At 37.4% G+C, this 19,187-nt stretch overlaps 1 pseudogene; it reads left to right on the top strand.

Moving 5' to 3' along the window:
* Positions 1–1,887: 1,887 nt before the first annotated feature.
* On the top strand, positions 1,888–15,435 carry LOC136265103 (collagen alpha-1(III) chain-like; annotated as a pseudogene).
* The last annotated feature ends 3,752 nt before the right edge of the window (positions 15,436–19,187 follow it).

The raw sequence follows: 19,187 nt of genomic DNA on the forward strand, positions 1-19,187 counted from the left end.
AGTACAATAGTACTGTATAGTAGGGACCACAAAAGGAGTAGGCGTGGCCCACAAAGTAACATCACCCAAAAACCAGCCTCAATTTTTCCTGACGATGATAAGGCAGTATTGGTTAGGCAAAACTAAGCCCAAACAAGCCTTCAGATTGACCCCAAAATGTTTTCAACAAGTTGCTATGGAATTTTAAAAATGTATATATTTAACAGAATTTTCTACTGACTGACTACCTGACTGACTGACTGATGCCTTCAGACAAGCGTATCTCAACAATGGCTACAGCAATTCAAAACCCTGTATCAGTCATTGTACTAACTGTACATGTGTAGGTAGATGTAGTCTATTTAATTACTGTATGTATGTATGTTGAGGGCACTGCCAAAAAGCAGTATTTTTATACTGAAGTGCCTGACCACATTCATAAGCCTAGAGGCCAAACAAAGCAGCGAATGGCCACCATTTTACGCCATAATAGCAAACTCACCAGTGGGATGTGCCTTTTGGGGTTCCAACGAGTGTAGGCCCTCTGTGCTTTGTCTTTTCTTTTGTCCTCAATCAGGCTATACTTGTCTTCTTCATCCAATGAAATCATATCGAGGCGTTAATTTTCCATATCAACACTTTCTTTCAGCAACATTTAGATGCCACAGAATTATTTCAGAGCTGTATTTCAGAAGTGCTTCAGTCCCCACAGCACTACTATAAGATATATGTAACTTGGTGATTGGGATCCCGTTCATGATAGGCTCACAGGCACACCCACCAATTAAAGATCTAGGTGGACTAATAGCGATAGAGTACGGAGGCCACACCTCTTAACAATCTGACTATTTACTTAGTAGTATAAGCAAGATGACCTCACCCCTCATTGGTCTAGCTATATAGCTAGCTGCACACCCCTTGGCTGACTCAAGATATACTAGCTAATATCCACAACTTCATGATTGGGATCTCATTTGTGGTAGGTTTGTGACCACACCCACTAATTAAAAATCTAGGTGGACTAATAGTAATAGAGTATGGAAACCACACCTCTTAACAATCTAGCTATTTACTTAATAGTAGCAAGATGACCTCACCCATCATTGGTCTAGCTACGTAGCTGCACACCTCTTCTATACTTTAATACAACAGTCATGTATAAACAGTCACAAGTTCATTGTAGCTAGCTGTGCTACAACAAAAAAACTAAACAAACTAGTATTTTTTTAAAAATTGTTAATTTAAAGATGAAGTAGGGATCCATGCAACAAAAGCAATGAAACAAGACATGATTGATGTTCAGCATAGCTCGGTGGGAAGTCCCTACTTTGGCATTGAACAAAGTAATTGTTATAGATAATGTGCCAAAGTAGGGACTTTCCCACCAAGATATGCTGTAATACCATCATTCATCTCTTGTTTCTCTGCTTTTTATTGCATGGATCCCTACTTTATCTTTAAATTAACTATTTAAAAAAATACTAGTAGTTATTAATTCCTGTACTTTCACCTCCCATATCATTAAAAATACTCCATCAGACCAGTGAAGTAACTACTCTAATAGAGTAATCAGAGATACAGTTTAGGACAGTTGAAAGCAGTGGGCTTGCTGTAAAAATTAAAGCAAAATGCAATGTTAGAGAACTGTCATTTTGGCTATATATTGTAGCTCGCACTAATTTTCAGAAACTCTTTATAAAATCTAGATCTACCAGTGAAGATGGTTACAAAAATTAACTAGCTGTTCTCTTGTTTTCATTACCTGTGTATAGATTGTAAATGAAATTTTATCAATTCCACCATGCTTTTGTCTTATAGGTTTATAAAAGCATGGGTAGATATGCATGCATGTAGTGGACCTAGGCCTACTCTAATTTTTACAGGATCAGGCTCACGGCATGAAGGGAGTGATATATGACCGTTACCCTGATTACCGATCTTGCACATGCATAGGTGCATCTGGAGCTCGAGGACCTCCTGGTCCAAAGGGTGAATGTGGATTAACAGCAAATATGGTTATTTGATCTTCATGTTTTTGTAGGTTCTAAAGGTGAACGTGGTTACTATGGATCTACAGGTACAATGTAAAAGTGCATGTTTATGTAATCTTCAAATTGTATTAGGTTCTAAAGGGTCTAAAGGAGAACGTGGTTACTATGGATCTACAGGTACAATGCAAAAGTCCATGTTTATGTAATCTTTTTTATTAGGTTCTAAAGGGTCTAAAGGAGAACGTGGTTACTATGGACTTACAGGTAACCTGCTTCATAGCGTGGTCATTCTATGGTTCTTTATTTCATATAGGCTCTACAGGTAGATGTGGACGTGTAGTTTGTATTATGTGCATTGTTTACATCATGGTATGAATTACATTAAGTTGTGGTGAAATCTGTCACTACAGTGGAACCTCAGCTATCCGGACCCCACTTATCTGGATTCTTAGGTAACTGAACCATGGAAATGACTGCTCTATTAGAGTAGTGATTGTTCTATTAGGGTAGTTGAAAAACTGATAATTAAAAAAAAATCTTTATGCTGTTTTAAGTTATTTATACACAGTTTCAGAGATACGGACTTTTCAGACCTGTGGACCACCACTAGTCCCAAGGAGTTTGGATAACTGACGTTCCACTGTATTGGGTGAAAAACTGTCAAGAAGTTACTTTGTACAACAGTGCATACTGTATAATTATTATACCACTGGCTACACAAGTATAAAATGACCTGGGACTTTGTTTATCCAAACCTATTGGGTCCAAGCCCTGTTCTTAACTTTGGATATTCTGTAACTTTGAATCATTAGTCCATGCACGAAAAGCAGTCATTACATAATGTGGTATGTAGTAACTGTATAGTAGTGATCATTGAAACTTGGGCTTTCTTCCCAAGAATATCACCCAAAATCAGCCTCACTTTTCCTTTATAACAGCTTGGCGGTATTGGGCAAGTATAACCAAGCCAATAAATATCTTCAGAGCAACCCTGGCCCAACCAGCCCTTCCAACAAGTTTCTAATTTAGCTGAATTTTCTGCTAACTGACTACCTGACTGATGCCTCCACGCAAACATAACTCAACTATGGATAAGACTATGGGCTTGATTTCTTCACTGTTCGACATCACTTTGGCTTGAGACACCAACCACAGCAGCTACAATACACGCATCTGGATACCTTTGTCCTCTTTTGTGTCCCATTTCTTCCTCCACTACCACATTGGTGTTGAGTGGTAGTAACTCATGGCACAACTTCAATACTTTATTTCTATAGAGTGGCTGGATTGATTATAGAGGCACTTATCATACTGTTCTTCACTTGTAATGCTGTATAATGGGTGGAACATACGGTAGCTGAAATTGAAATAAAATGGTCACTTCGCAATTGATAATCGGGATACTTGTTCAACCGTAATTTCTGTAGTGAGTGGATTGTTTGCAGAGGTTCTTCACATACTCCTCTTCATTTATAAAGCTACAATATAGATAGCTGGAAAAGGAGTGGTGATTGATAATTGGGAAACATATTCAGTTGTGTGGTTAATGTTTCCAATGCTATTCTTTTCTTTGATACAGTATGTGATGGTAATGACAACAAGTATAAAGAAAAAAATAGAAATTTTACATCAATTGTGTAAGGATCACAGATAAAAAAGTAATGAAACAAAGGAGGTCATCCACACCTGCAGCTAACATTTAATCCCATGTAGCTAAGCTATATAATAACTATTGACATTTTTAAGTAGGAATTAAATGTCAGCTATATAGTATAACTGCAGTGTAGATCGTTTCATTGCTTTTTTTATCTGTGATCCCTACTCAAATGTAAATTTCCTTACACTTGTTGTGCGTACTTGTTAACTGATGGTGGAGCTTAGAAATACCTTCCACAAATCAATGGACGGTCAACAGAATACAAGAGGATTGTGTACTTCAATGCAATGGTTATGGGCCGTGATCACCACCAAAACTAACCAATAGTTACCACCAAATCATCAAAGTAACTAATCACATTCCCAATCCTTTGAATGGCTGCCCTTCAGCAGTACTGCAGCTGTCAAGCCAATAAATTGCAACCATTTCCCTTCAATTATTAGTCATGTGCAGAACTTCAGACTGTTTGGTTAGCTGAGTACTTTGGATATTTTGGGTCCAGAGAAATAGGTCCTACTGTATGCATGATTTCATTAGTGTGGATAATGAATAATATTTATTTTACGTCTTTACACAGGTTCTAAAGGTGAACGTGGATACACAGGTCTTCCAGGTAAATGGCTGTGTTTCATGCATGGATACATATGTAACAAAACATAACACAGCAAATTGAACTACTAAACTTGCACAATATTTCTAGAACAGTAACTTATTATTAGTTTACTTTTTAACCTCAAATATACACTGGTCCCCCAAGGTATAATAGTTATCCACACAAAAACATCCAAGCTGTGAATAATAGTGGGGTCTTTGGAAGCTTGGGTGAAAAAAGTCTGTAATTTAAGGTGGCAGCCAAGAATGGCTGCATTGGCGTTAATGCTAATAGTGGCATTATTAAAAATGTAGTAACATCTATTTCTTGGACACATGACACACTACCATGTGTCTTGATTGTCTTGCAAATAATATAGCTTGTATTACGATACATGCGGGTTCTAAAGGTGCAGGTGGAAATGATAGTCTTGCAGGTACGGTACATGTTTTATTACATACACAGTATAAGGCAGTTGTTCCTCATTAAGGGATTTAAATTGTTCTCATTCCAATTGCCAGACTGAAAAACCCGCATTGTTATTTATTGTCACCCTCTCTCCCCGAGTCATGCAGGAATGGGTAATTTGCATGCCTGCTGCCTTCCTTGGATGCAGTAGCCATCTCTTAAACTCCCTAGTTTTTTTAGCTTCTATGAGATTCATTGGCTTTTTTTCATGCTTGGAAGTTTTTGTCATTCTTTTGAAAAATCATAGTAGTATAATTTAAATAATGCTGATTGAGTGCTTGTTTATTAAGTGATATTATACTCCAGTGTTCTACTAACTTAAAAACTGTTGTGTAAACTGCTTTACATTAAAGGTATAGTAGAATCCCCCAAACAAAATGGCATCCCATAATGCTGCCACCAAAATTATCATAAAAATAATTTGTATGATGAAAATTACTTTTATGGAAGAATTTTTGCTTTTCTAAGATAACCTCAAATCTGCTGTTAAAAATATAAGAAAACACGCAAGGCCAGATATTAAATTGATAAAAATTCACCCAAACCCATTTTTTGTTTGCTTGCCAGCCTGCCTGACCACAGTTGAAAGGCTAGTAGCTAAGCATCACATGTAATACTTAACTTATGTCTAGTATATGTCTTGGATTCTGACAAGCGTCTGCCGTCTGCGTGTTGCCTTCCCATCAAGCTAGTTGTCATGTTCTAAACAATATTTAGGCATTAATTTTCTGTATCCACAGTTCCTTGAAACGTGTGTTTAGATGCCACAAAATTGATTGAAGCGCTTGTACATTTGGTCACTGAAAGCAGAGCATGACAACCGTGCCCCTAAATGATTTTAGCTAGACTTAATCATTCAGTACACTGCACATCAGCGTTGAAACCGGGTTGGGTCATCCGGGTCATCCGGGTCACATTTTCTCCGGGTCATCCGGGTCTGACCCGGTTTACAATTTATCCGGGTCTGACCCGGATTGGATCACGTGAGAAACGAATGTTGTTGAAACCATCATAATAAATGAGACATGTATATACATTTACAAATTCAGTAACCCTCGGTCACATGCGACCACAAGGCTGGTGATCAAGTGATACCAACGTGGGCATGGCAAGGGAGAAAAGTAATTACAATTACAAACAAAAACAGCAATTACGAAACAAAACAAAAATATTAAATTACAAGTACATTATCACAACCACTCTCGGCAATCCCTTGCCATAAAAATCCTCTGGGATGCAGTCATACAAACCTTCGAGGCATCATCCAGCATCCGTCGAACCAGTGACCTTGTGATATTGATGTCCTTATCAATAAAATGTAGTACATTGTAAGTGTTAGTGACTGAAAATTGCTGGAAGTGACCTAAAACGCTGATCTCAAGAGTCTCATAAAAGTTGGTAACATTTAACCGATCTAGCTCTGATAGAATTTGGTGGTATTCAGCCTTATTTTGTTTGCGAGATTGTTCGTTTGACGACGTGGAACTTATAAACACTATCGCGTAGCTCTTTCGTGAGCCACGCCCACTTATCGCATTACCACATATGCTCAGCCATGCCTATTTGTTAGTAAGTGCAGTATGTAGCACGAAACTGAGGGTATCTATGGTGAGGGGTAGCTATTGTCAGTATGTGAAGACCTTTTTTTTTTTTTTTTTTTTTTTTGGTCTTCAACCTACAGCTAGGCTGAAATTGCAATATTTACTCAACACGAATCGAACGCTCAAAATGTAGACTCGTTCGCTCACCCGAGACTAGCCGAAACACGTCTCGGCTTTAATTAATCCGGGTCACATCCGGGTCACATCCGGGTCAGTGGGTCATCCGGGTCAGCAGTAGTGACCCGGTTTCAACGTTGCTGCACATGCCTGTTCCCAGGTAAATAAACATAAGCTATACATATTTTACCATCACAAGAATTAGGAATTTTAAGTTTGATTAGGGATCATAGAAAAAAAAGTAGGGAAACAAGGGAGGTTGCCTACACCTGCAGATATACTAGTGAACATTTAATCGCTAATTCAGTCTATACCTCAAGACCAAGACTGAATTAGGGATTAAATGTCCAGTAGAATATCTGCAGGTGTAGGTGACCTCCCTTGTTTCCCAACTTTTTTTTTCTATCATCCCTAATCGAACTTAAAATTTCTAATTTTTCCTTAAATTTGTTTGTTTACTTTTTTTGTAACATTATTATGGCTATCGAACCCATGCATACCGCATCAAAAGAAAGGATCATAGTGGCACCAGAATTAATGGTTTCGTTTGAATGGCATGCGCCCAAGCCATAAAATACTGCTTTGACAGTGCAGTGGCCATTATGCTTCACTTTCAGCTATGTTCAGCCCGTTACACAGTGCTACAGATGAAAAACAGTAGAAGTACCTCTGTAACAATCCAGTCACCATGAGAATACGACGATTCGCGTGCCCCCAACTATCAATTACTGCCTTGAAAGTGCAGCCACCATTATGCTTTGCTTTCAGCTATTTTCAGCCCATTTCACAGCATTACAAACGAAGAACAGTGATAGAATCGTCTCTGCAATCAGTCCAGTTACCACGGAAAATATGAACGATTCCCGTTTAGAAACGTACTGTTGGGAAGCCATGCACCGTGCTACTGCGAATAGACACCTTGGGCTGTCAGCAAAAAGAAATGGGGCACAAAGGAGGACAATGGTAAGTCCATGATGTGTGCATTGTGCATACTGCGGTATGCCAAAAGGCACATCTTGGGACAAAGCGACGTCAAACAGTGAAAAAAAAATCAAGCCCATAGCCTTAGTCGTTAATGAGTTATGCTTGCCTGAAGGCATCGGGCAGGTAGTTAGTCAGTAGAAAATTCCATTGTATAAATTTAAAAAAAAAATTTTTGTAACAATTTATTGGAAGCCTTTAAGATTATACTGAAGGCACTTTTGGGCTTGGTTATACCTAACCAATACTGCCAAGGTGCCAGGATGTAGTTGTGAAACTGGTTTTTGGGTGAAATTTTTGGCTAGAAAAACCCAAATCTCCATGATCTCTAATATACAGTACTACCGTACTGTATGATTACTAATTATTGGTTTTCAATTTTACAAAATTCCCACACTCATCTTGGCATCTTATCATCTTGATAATATCCATTCATCCAACTTGAGGCGAAGAACTGTTCATACTTGATGACACAGTGAAAATTGCTCTCTTAAACTCAACAAATATAGTCATTCTTCCAAATATCCCAGATATCATTACTTGCTGCTGATCTCCCTTCCAAGTAAATTTGTCACAGAATCCTTGACAGGATATAATCACTGTTAGTTACATTCACATCAACATTTGTCATGAACTGGGATTAGAATAAACCCTGAATCGAATTCATCATAAACATGTGTCAATGGATGTACATGCATATGTTAATAATTGCTTCCACTTTGTAATAAGTTGCTCCCAGACTTGGTGTCAAATACATGAGTATTGATTTTGTATTTAATTGCATTTAGATGCAAATTTTGAGTAATTGTATTGTAGTTTGGAAACTGGATGTATTTGTATTACATACTTTCCTAATCTATTTAAATACTTACAAATAGATTTTAAAATCAAATGAATCTTTGGTCATGAAGAGTATCAAATCAGTTATGCATAGCTTGACAACCAGCACTGCTTTTATGGATTCTAAAGCATTTACTTTCCTGTCACCTTGCTTACCACAATGGGAGGATCCACTTAAGAAACTAAATTAAGTTAAATATTCCTAGCACCCAAGTGTGCCGGCTTTGTCTGTACCTGTTGAGAGACTTTTGTGTATTGCAAGGAAAATATTTCGACTGGAGAGCTGCAGGTTAATGAATAAAATATTTAAAGAAGTGATGTTTATATTAGATCATCAATAGAGGATATGTGTGTATTATTATTTGAATGAAAATAATAAGATATGCAGCGTGCCCAAGAATTTTTGATGGTGAATGACTATAGTGAATCCCATTCAAAAGTACGGGTAACAAATGCAGCTTGGAGAGTAACTTGCCACATGAACTACGGATGGGCTCCTCCTTCCAGTTACCCTGTTATACATGTAAAGGAATCTGTCGCTCTGGAGAAACTTTCATAACCGGTTTATTTTCTGCAATTTGCACTTTCTATGCATATCTGTACCTACAATTCATTCGTTTACCGTCCCGATGTAAGAAAACATCACATTTTTATTATAATGTTTTTGGTTGTAAATTTAGTGGATATCCTCTATACTACTATAAGCATACAATACACATATGTGGTCTGGTCTGACAAAACCAGGCTTATCACCTATTTACAAGTATTGAAGTACGCCGGTTTTAAGTTTTCAAAGTATTGTAGCTCACCAATGGCTTTAGTTACGTGTACAAAATTTTCACGTGTTTTTCACCAATTCCTTACCTTTAATACCATCCAGTGAACAAATAGCCAACAGCCAAGTTTCCCAACATTTTAGATAGATTTTTTTACCGAGGTTGACTGTGGCTCGGCTGTATCAGGTGAGCATTACAATGGGTGGTGGTGGGGGCGGTGGGAGGGCAAGGGGTTAATCAAAGAAAACGGAAGAGGAAGGTGAAGGGATGAATAAGACCAAGTTATGGGCCATTCAGGACTTAAACTTGGCTAAAATGAAATTAAATGAACAGTACTAGTCTTTATCCAACACCACGGAGTTGTATAGCCACACACAGCCATCTACTTGTTGGCCAGAGCTCCATTTAGGCCCAAGACCACTCGTACAGCTTGCCACTGAGCTTGGAAAATGCAACCAGCATAAGCAGACCAGTTAACCCAGGCTGGTTGTGACAGTGAAATCTGATAATGTGGTCATGTAGCTTTGTGTTTGTGACGAAAAAATCAAACCTGTTGTTGTGGGTGATAAGGCCGGTTTTGCCAGACCCGAGTCACATATACCCCTGTACTTGCACAGTGATAGCTTGTTGCCTTACAACTTATTTACATTTACAGTAGTTACATTATGTGTATAGATTAGAAGATAACATACATACAGTGTAGATAGACAATCAAATATTTAGTTGAGTCAATTGGTAAACCTAAGTATTTAAAACTGTATTTAAATACTGTCCTGACGAAAGTATTTAGATGATCAAGGCCATTATATTAGAAAGGCTTTGATTAAGTTACTGTTTCTTTAGGCCATGGTGGCATTCTGGTAAGGCTAAATGGTAGTCATCCATGTTACTGACACACCAAATAATGAGAAAGAACCATCCATGCCTTGCATTAAACTCATAACGTGTATTAGTAAAGATTGTAACATACTGTTGAAGAGACCTTCTGAGTAATGGTACAGTCATAAATCTTCTACACATCATGACTGCAAATCATACTGCTCCAAGAGAGCCAATCCATGAACACAATGAGATGTTCTTATTAGGCGCATGCACTTAACAAGGTGGGAAGTTAATAAGCGTATGTGCTAACAACCAGAGTTTATTTCAGTATGTTTTATAGTAAAAATAGAATTTTGCAAGTACAATTGATTTTCGGGGTCACATACACTGTATACACTTGTGACTGTTCTAGTTAAATATCTTGCATACATTGGGGTGACTGCATTGTTAGATAGCCAAGATAAATTTCCATTGACTTTATTTGGTTTTGTGGGATCTGTAAACCACAAACACCTGGTAACATTTCTCTCATGCACTTGCACTTGCACTCCAATCTAATCTTTCTTTATTTGCAGTTACAACATCTCCAAATGGCTATTAATAGAATTGATCTAAATATAAATATGTTGAAAAAATTCTAAGGCAATTGGAGGCTCAATGTGAGGATACAGTATTAATAATCTATGGAAACTTGTTCAGTAAATAGCTACTGTCTAAGTTTCTGATGCAAGTTATTATTAAACTAAAGCTACCAATATTTGGAGTACAGTTGCTATGCAAATCCTTTGTGCGGAGCATGATTTCCATGCTGCAGAAAACCATTTTGTTTTCTTAAGCATAGTGAAATCCATGTTGTTATTGGCCATGTACCACATGGAATTTTAAGCCTAGCACAGTTGATAAACCTCTAGCATTTTTTCTCTTTTACAGCTGCACCTCATGTTGGAGATTTATGTTTGTCCATGTGCACTTATAATAAATAATATACCCCTGTATGCTATGCACTTATCAACCATGATTAAGCACATGAAATAACTATACACTTAATGAGTATATAATAATTATATATACATGCAGTTAACAATCAGACTCTACAGTATGCATGCCAGACAAGTTTACATCTTCTCAGCTGTTTTATACTTTGTCAACTGGATAAGCGGTGTATTGTTAAGGCCATACAGTTCATTGCATACTGTATTTTCATGCCCACACTTCCAAGTTAGAAGATTTTTACAAATCCAAATAAATAGTCATTAATAGACTGCATTGTTGCTGAGGATCAAGCCACCACTGGGTCATCAATCTCCACCTGCAACTGTACTGGTGGACATTTAATTCCTTCTTTTGGCCTGACAATTATGTGATCAAATTTGCAAAATGGGTAACATCTAATTCTATGAATTGGAAGACCATAACTCCATGATCAAAAGGCATGAAGTGCTGAAATTTTCTCTATCCCTTAAGCTATGATGGTGCGCACTACTGACCAAATTTTAAGTCAATAGTATTTTTCAATCTGAAGTTATGGATTGTCAAAGTCAGTAAATTGGATGTGTGTGGAAGACCCTTTTTGCAAATCCGGTCACATATAGCCTTGTCCAAAGTAGAGATAAAATGTCTACTAGTATAGTTGCAGGTGTAGATGACCCCTTGTTTTATTGTTTTTTATTTCTATCAGGGGTGTAGGGAGGAGGGGTTCCAAGGGGTTCAAGAACCCCCCCCCCCTGCAACATTTAGACTTTAGAGTTTACAGTGGGACCCTAATATACCATTTAGTGTGGCAAGACAAAATGAATGAGTAATAGTGCAATTGATAAAGCTTGCATTCATCTCTCAGAGAAGTATTTACTAAAAACTTGTTAACAAGATTGATATACTCTAATTGAGCAGTCAGGTAGATACTCTAACAGAGCAATCACCTATACTCTAATAGAACATGCATGTAAAAATCCATAATATGTTAAGGAACTGCAGGTTTTCAGACATTCTAACATTACTTATATATACTGCTATAGCTTTGGTGTGAAGATATAGAACTCCAGTAATTTATCACTTGGGCATGCAAAATGAATCCATCATGTGCTAGCTACATTTTGATTGTAAGTCATTCCATTTGTATCAGTGGATTCATGGTTCTTATATCAATGTACAGATGTCTATATGTGTTATACTATCTGTTTCCACTAGGTAGCATTATCTAGTACTATAGCTTCAACCCAGGGACACTTATATGCATTATAATTAATGTACTATTTGCATAATATTATAGCAATTTGCTGAGTTTTGATTCATTAAAATATTGAAAGTCTCTCAGCAGGTGGAACTCGATACTGCTGTTGGAACCTCCCATCAAAAATCCTGGCTTACACTCCTGTCTGATCTCTATTGTAATATTAATTGTGCAACTGAACATATGCCTCAACTATTGAAAAGTAAAGTGGCCATTCCACCTTGTTTTCAACTATTTCCACTCATTATACAGCATTACAAGCAATGACCAGTGCCTCTGCAGTCAGTACAGAAAATTGCAGGCAATTCTCATAATAGCCAATACTTAAGCCAAGATCTGATACCACAATAAACACCTATATGAAGTAATGGAGGAAGAACTAGGACACAAGTGAGGGCGAAGGTGCGTGCATTGTACATGTGACTGCTGTGGTTGGCAAAAAAACAACAACCAACTTTGAAAAGTGAAGAAACTAAGCCCATAGCTTTGACCATCAAATTATCCTAGGCAAAGACATCAGTGAGTTAGTAGAAAATTCAGTTGAAATTAAAATAATAATTGAAGGGTTTGGGGTTACTCTGCAGACATTTTTAGGCTTAATTAAGCCAAATCAATACTGCCAAGCTGACATGAAGGAAAATTGAGGCTGGTTTTTGACTGATATATTTGGCCAGGAAATCCCAAACCTTACTATAGAATTAAGGTCAATACACTTGTGCTGGTGTAATCATTAATGGCAAAAGGTATTTTTATGAAGATGTTTGGCATAGATTTTGAGGGTGTCTTTTGGATTACTATTAATGGTTAGCCAATTAATGTTTTTCAGGACCATATGGACCACCGGGACAAGACGGAATGAAGGGAGAGAAAGGTGCATTAGGACTAGATGGTCCAAGAGGATCACCAGGGAAACGAGGAAAACCTGGGCAAGATGGGTTACCAGGACTTCAAGGTGTGAAAGGAGACCAAGGAGCTCCAGGACTAGATGGTCCACGAGGGTCACCAGGGCAACGTGGAATGAAAGGAGAACCAGGGAAAGATGGATTACAAGGACTTCAAGGAATGAAAGGAGGACAAGGTGCTCCAGGACTAGAGGGTCTGCGAGGATCACCAGGGCAACGAGGAAAACCTGGGCAAAATGGGTTACCAGGACTTCAAGGTGTGAAAGGAGACCAAGGGGCTCCAGGACTAGATGGTCCACGAGGGTCACCAGGGCAACGTGGAATGAAAGGAGAACCAGGACAAGATGGATTACAAGGACTTCAGGGAATAAAAGGAGGATGAGGTGCTCCAGGACTAGAGGGCCTGCAAGGATCACCAGGACAACGTGGAATAAAAGGAGAGCCAGGACAAGATGGATGTCCAGGATTTCGAGGAGTGAAAGGAGAGCAGGGGGCACCAGGACTAGAGGGTCCAAGAGGATCACCAGGTCAACAAGGAATAGTGGGAGAATCTGGACCACAAGGAAAAAGAGGAAAACCAGGACAAGATGGGCCACAAGGATTACCAGGACCAGAAGGAACAGTGGGAGAACCTGGCTTACCAGGACAACGGGGGTCACCAGGGGGACGTGGGTTTAAAGGAGAACCAGGTGATACAGGACTAGCTGGACCTCAAGGAATTAAAGGATTGAAAGGAAAAATTGGCTCTTCAGGACCACAGGGACTACAAGGAGCAATGGGTCCACAAGGATTGCCAGGTGAACAGTTAATTACTAAAACTAAAAGTACTTTTAATAAGGCAAATATGTATTAGTTAACAACTACGTATAAAATGCAAATTCGTATTACAACTAAAACTAAACCTATAACTAAAAACAATGGAATAAAACTAAGGAAATATCTAACGCTACAACTAAAACCAAAAAATTTTCTTATGTACAACTAAACTAAAAGGTTTTTATATGCATAACTAAATTTATAACTAAGAGATTTTCATGTTTTTAAAACTAAATCTGTAACTAAAAGAAATAAAGAAAGATTAGTAAAATTATTAATGAAACTAACTAGCTATGACTATAACTAAAGCTCCTTACTAAAACAATGCTGTGTAACAGGTGAACAAGGATTAAGAGGAGAAGTTGGTTCTCCAGGACTACAAGGAGAACAAGGGATAAAAGGAAAAACAGGCAATCCAGGAACTGTAGGGCCACAGGGAGTTACAGGGATACAAGGATCAAAAGGAGAAATTGGAGCTCCAGGATCACAAGGTCCGCCAGGAAATCAGGGATATCAAGGACCTCCAGGAGCAGTTGGAGTGCAAGGTCAAAACGGTCATCCGGGCCCTATGGGACCAACTGGTCCTCCTGGAGAACAGGGTCTACCTGGTCAACATGGTTTGCCTGGAGAACAGGGTTCACCTGGTGTTGTTGGATCACAAGGCCTTACTGGTAGTCCAGGTAATACATAGATTTAGCTACGAGATATGAATACATCTTGAGAGGGTGGTGATACTTATGTAATTAGTTTCTTTAGTTTAACCACAAAACATGGACACCATGCATTTATATACCACTAGCATGAAGCTATTAATATGATTGCTTCAAAATTGAGTACATATAAGTACTTACACATGCAGTTCTTACTAATGTGCATACTGATGTTGTACCTATATATCAGGGAAAACTGAAGCATTGTACATTCGTTGGGGCCACATTCATTGTCCAGAAACTGCAGAGGTGATCTATTCTGGTAAAATGGCTGGTGCTAACCATGAAGAAAATGGAGGAGGTAGTAATGCTCAGTGTCTACCAGTAGATCCAGAGTACTCAAATGATGTCAGTATCACACAGAAGAGAGCTTATATATATGGAGCAGAGTTTGACAGTGCTGCATCTGTTGTAAACCATGACATTCCTTGTGCTCTTTGTCTTGCTAATCGCTCTACTACTTACATGGTGCCAGCTAAAGTTAATTGTCCCAGTGGATGGACCAAAGAGTACAAAGGATATCTGATGACATCTCTTGGATATCAGCCAAAAGTTGATTATATGTGTGTGGATGAGGCTTTCAAAAGTGCTAAACAAAGTGGTAAAACTGACAAGGGCTTGATGTTGTACCCAGTGGAAGTCAAGTGTGCATCTCTTCTTTGTCCTCCTTATAGTAAATCAAAAGATCTCACTTGTGTGGTGTGTAGTAAATAACTATTCTACATAATATACCTTCCCTAGACTTGGTGTGTGCTAGTTGCATTATGTAGTGTACTAGCTGTGAATAGTGGTTGCATTCTTTCTTTACAGCTATAGGGCGTGTGATTTTTATGACTACTACTACATTAGCTATACAGAATAATGTATACAGTTACATAGATGTTTGTTTGTGCTTTATTTCAAATTTTTTTTTGTAAAAAAGTTTTTTGCAAATTAACTATAAATTTTACATGTGGGGACCTAACGTGCACATCTGTGTTACGTACATAATACAGGAGAATGTGCTGGTATCAGTGAATATTATTACAACAGCTGTTTGCTATAAATATGACCAAAAAGTAACCTGTTTTGTAGTGTGCGTTATATGAAATAACATGGCTTTTCAGGCACCAGCACGAAAATGAGTAAGTGTTATACGTTTATATATATATACACCAAGTGTTTATAGCGTGCATATGGTATATCTAATGAATACTGATCATGACTTTCTGTAACCTGACAGACCGTGGCTATTACATGTGTAAAAATACAGCATTTAAAATGACAGGTTTAGTGCTAACATGCGACTCGTCATTGCAGTGCATGTGTGTGTGTGTGGAATTGTGGATTAAAACTAGGTCGTAATGCTGCTAATACGCCATTTCTTCAATTTCCAAATTTCTGTTCTGCAGCCCAATGTTCTGATTGGAGCTTTTCTAGGCCTGAAGAATTCAATACAGCACAAATGACAAGAAATTTAGCTTTTATTAGTTAACAAGACCAATTTTTGCAGGAGAAACATTCACCTATAGTATTTTTAGTTTTTAAAGAAACATTTGTAGCCCCAGAGCAGTGCTGTTTAAACCATACACCTCCTTGTACAAGAATTTTTAAGGTATTGAGATATGATTCCTGTGATATAATGACAATAAAAAAGGGCTACTTGTGGCTAGTTGTAGTTATGCATGTGTGCATTTATTTACAGTTCACCATTTGACGAAAACACAGCATAATTCATATATAAATTCTGACTGTATTTATTCCGTCTATGTTTAGGTGTTGGAGCTAGTAGTCCAAAAATTCTATCTTGGCTCAAATAAAAACAGACCACAGCCCCCAATAGTGAATAACATTAGAGTCATTTATAAATTTGAGGTTTGTTTAGTCTCATTATAGGGAGTTTTTAAAAATAGTTGTTCCAATACTGAATAAAGACGGGGTTAGAATAGGTAGTATTGGAACACTATTTTTGCTGTGAAAGTACCTCAAGATTTAATATTGTGATAGCTATTTTTCAAAAATTTCCACTTGTCCACTTTGGTGGCCTGTTGCATTATTGGACTTCAACAATTTTAATCTTGATAGCAAATTGTAATTATTTAACATAGGAATGTAAGGCAACTTTAAACAGTTGTTTTTCTTTTTAAACTTTCAAGCTTATAATCTTATAATATATATATATAACTGCTTCCAGATCTCAACTCTTTTTACAATTTTTAGTCCAATGTTTAGTTTAATACAATCTCATGGTATCTATTAGACATGAATATCCCTGGGTACCATCCTCCTGACCCTCTTTGCTGTACATGCTGACTGTATACTTCACACACTGGTGAGAACTCTCTGTATACCACTCCACTGTCACTATATATAACTCCTTGGACATTACTAGTCTAAATCATGACAATAATTTATACAGAACAATAGCAGATACTCAACTTCCCAGTGAATTAATGTAGATCGATTAACTACATGCTTACATTTCTAGTACATCATACCTTAATACATGCACATTAATTTCCCAAGTAAGAAATTCACACACTAATTTACCTGCTGACTAAAGCCACCCACAGTTGTCCGTAGCCCCATAAATGAGCATGCCCGCATAATCAGCTTTTAGATAATTTATTCTGTTGTACCATAAACCTTAATTGTGCCAAAAATTCTTGCTCTGTTAAATGCATTACCACAACAGTCACCTATCACTAGATGATGATAATAAGCCATATGTATAGGCCTGCCGGAGTCAAATATACTCAAAATGTTGCTTAAAATGCTTTCAGGAAATTTCCATTCAGTATACCCATTATATGCTTGCATTATGCTTCTTGGTTAACAACATTTCTTGTACTTATCTTGGAGCATTAGAGTATTTCACTACAAAGTGACTGTTCTATTAGAGAGTATCGATCTAAGGAACTACGTACAATGCACATTGTTGTAGTTTGCAGTTTCCTCTGACTGCTCTATTAGGGAGTATCGATCTGTTTTCATGGAATTAAGCTCCATATAGTTTAAAATATCCACCTAATATGCTAGCATTATGCTGGCATAGCACTCCCTGACTCCAGCCTATTATGCTTTTTATTATGCTGGCATATTTAACGCAGGCCTAGCCATATGTCTAGTAAGCATGATAAAAAGTTCACTATAATCATAGCCATGCACTCAGGGAATTTTATGAACACACGTCTATAGCTAATGCGATATCTTATAAATTAAATTGTCAGTCATAAAGCTGTTACCCCACGGTACTTAGACTAACTATCATTGTATAGCTATAATCATTCTGTTTGAATTTGACATAAGTGGCATCTGCAGTATTCTGCACTTCCAGGGGCATGCTAGGATAGGTTTCAAATTGCAGTATATAATTATACTCATTATATTTTAATGTTGCAGGGTAATTCTCAAGGCACACCCCTTAGTCACCGAAAAACCTCTAACAATAATATTGTAAATTAAATTTGTCAAATATAAGAAAGGAGTGTAGCCATAGATAGTATATTCTACGGTATGTAGAATATACCAGGGGCGGATCCAGAGTTTGGAAAGAGGGGGGGCACCTTTCTGAAAACCAGTTGAAGACCAAAAAAAAAAAAAAAAAAAACAAACAAAAAAAAAAAAAAAAGGTCACGACAATAATAACTAGTTATTCTTACCATCTATATCACGTCTGTTATGTAAAATAAAATCCTATTTATAGCTTCATAGGTAAGCTACACTGCCTCATGAACATTGTGACTGCTTTATTAGAGTAATTGACTGCTCTATTAGAGTATCTCTATCTTGTATGCAATTTCTTGAAGGGGGGGGGGGGCATTTGCCCCAAATGCCCCATCCTGGATCCGTCATTGTATACTATCTGTAGTGTAGCTAAGTTTTCTTCAAAACCTAACCTTGGAGCTACTGTATTGTTGTCTTTTAATTCCTCTCTTTTCAGTTTTCTTTCTTTAAAATGTTTGTGAGTCTCAATCTTTATCATATTTTTTGGTTACTAGTGAGATTCTATTTGATCTATAGCTGGGGACTCAGGAGAACATTACCCCATGCAATACCCCTTATAGCTGGAATGTGCTATGTGTGTTTCACACAAGAGAAAACTCTGCAATTGCACCCTTCACTGAAACTTTAATTTACCACACAAAACCCTTTCTTTGCTATTATACTATTCAGACATTAAGTTTCAATCATAAGACTATAGAGAACAAAGTACCTCAAATTATATTATTATGCTCATTTATTAACCAAAACATTCATCTCTTCCCCACCTACTTTTCTTTGTGTTAGCTAGGGCTATAGTATTAAAAATAAGTTTTTAGCCAATGATTTATACATGAAAAAAAGGGCCAATCTTATTTTAAGAGTTTAAAAGTAGCTATGACTATAGATTGTGAGGCAATTTCATTCAATTCAAATGATGAACCACAAAAAAAACACTTTGTCACGGTGAGATAGAATAGCTATTGTAGTTGAGGCAAATAGTAGACTGTACAAGACTTGTATACAGTCTACTATTTGCCTCGTACAGTCTACTATTTGCCTCAACTGAAGACAAAGCATACAACTTTATAGATTATCCTGTGGTGTATGTTGCCCCACAAGATGTATAGTATCTTATATTCCCTGACTTTTCTTTTAATTTTACCTAATATATTAGATGCTACTGTGCTCAAAAGTTTAACCCATTATTATACCCATAATTATGATACCTTATTTCCCATGC

This window comes from Dysidea avara, chromosome 8 (genome assembly GCF_963678975.1).
Source record: "Dysidea avara chromosome 8, odDysAvar1.4, whole genome shotgun sequence".
In the NCBI taxonomy this organism is placed as follows: domain Eukaryota; kingdom Metazoa; phylum Porifera; class Demospongiae; order Dictyoceratida; family Dysideidae; genus Dysidea; species Dysidea avara.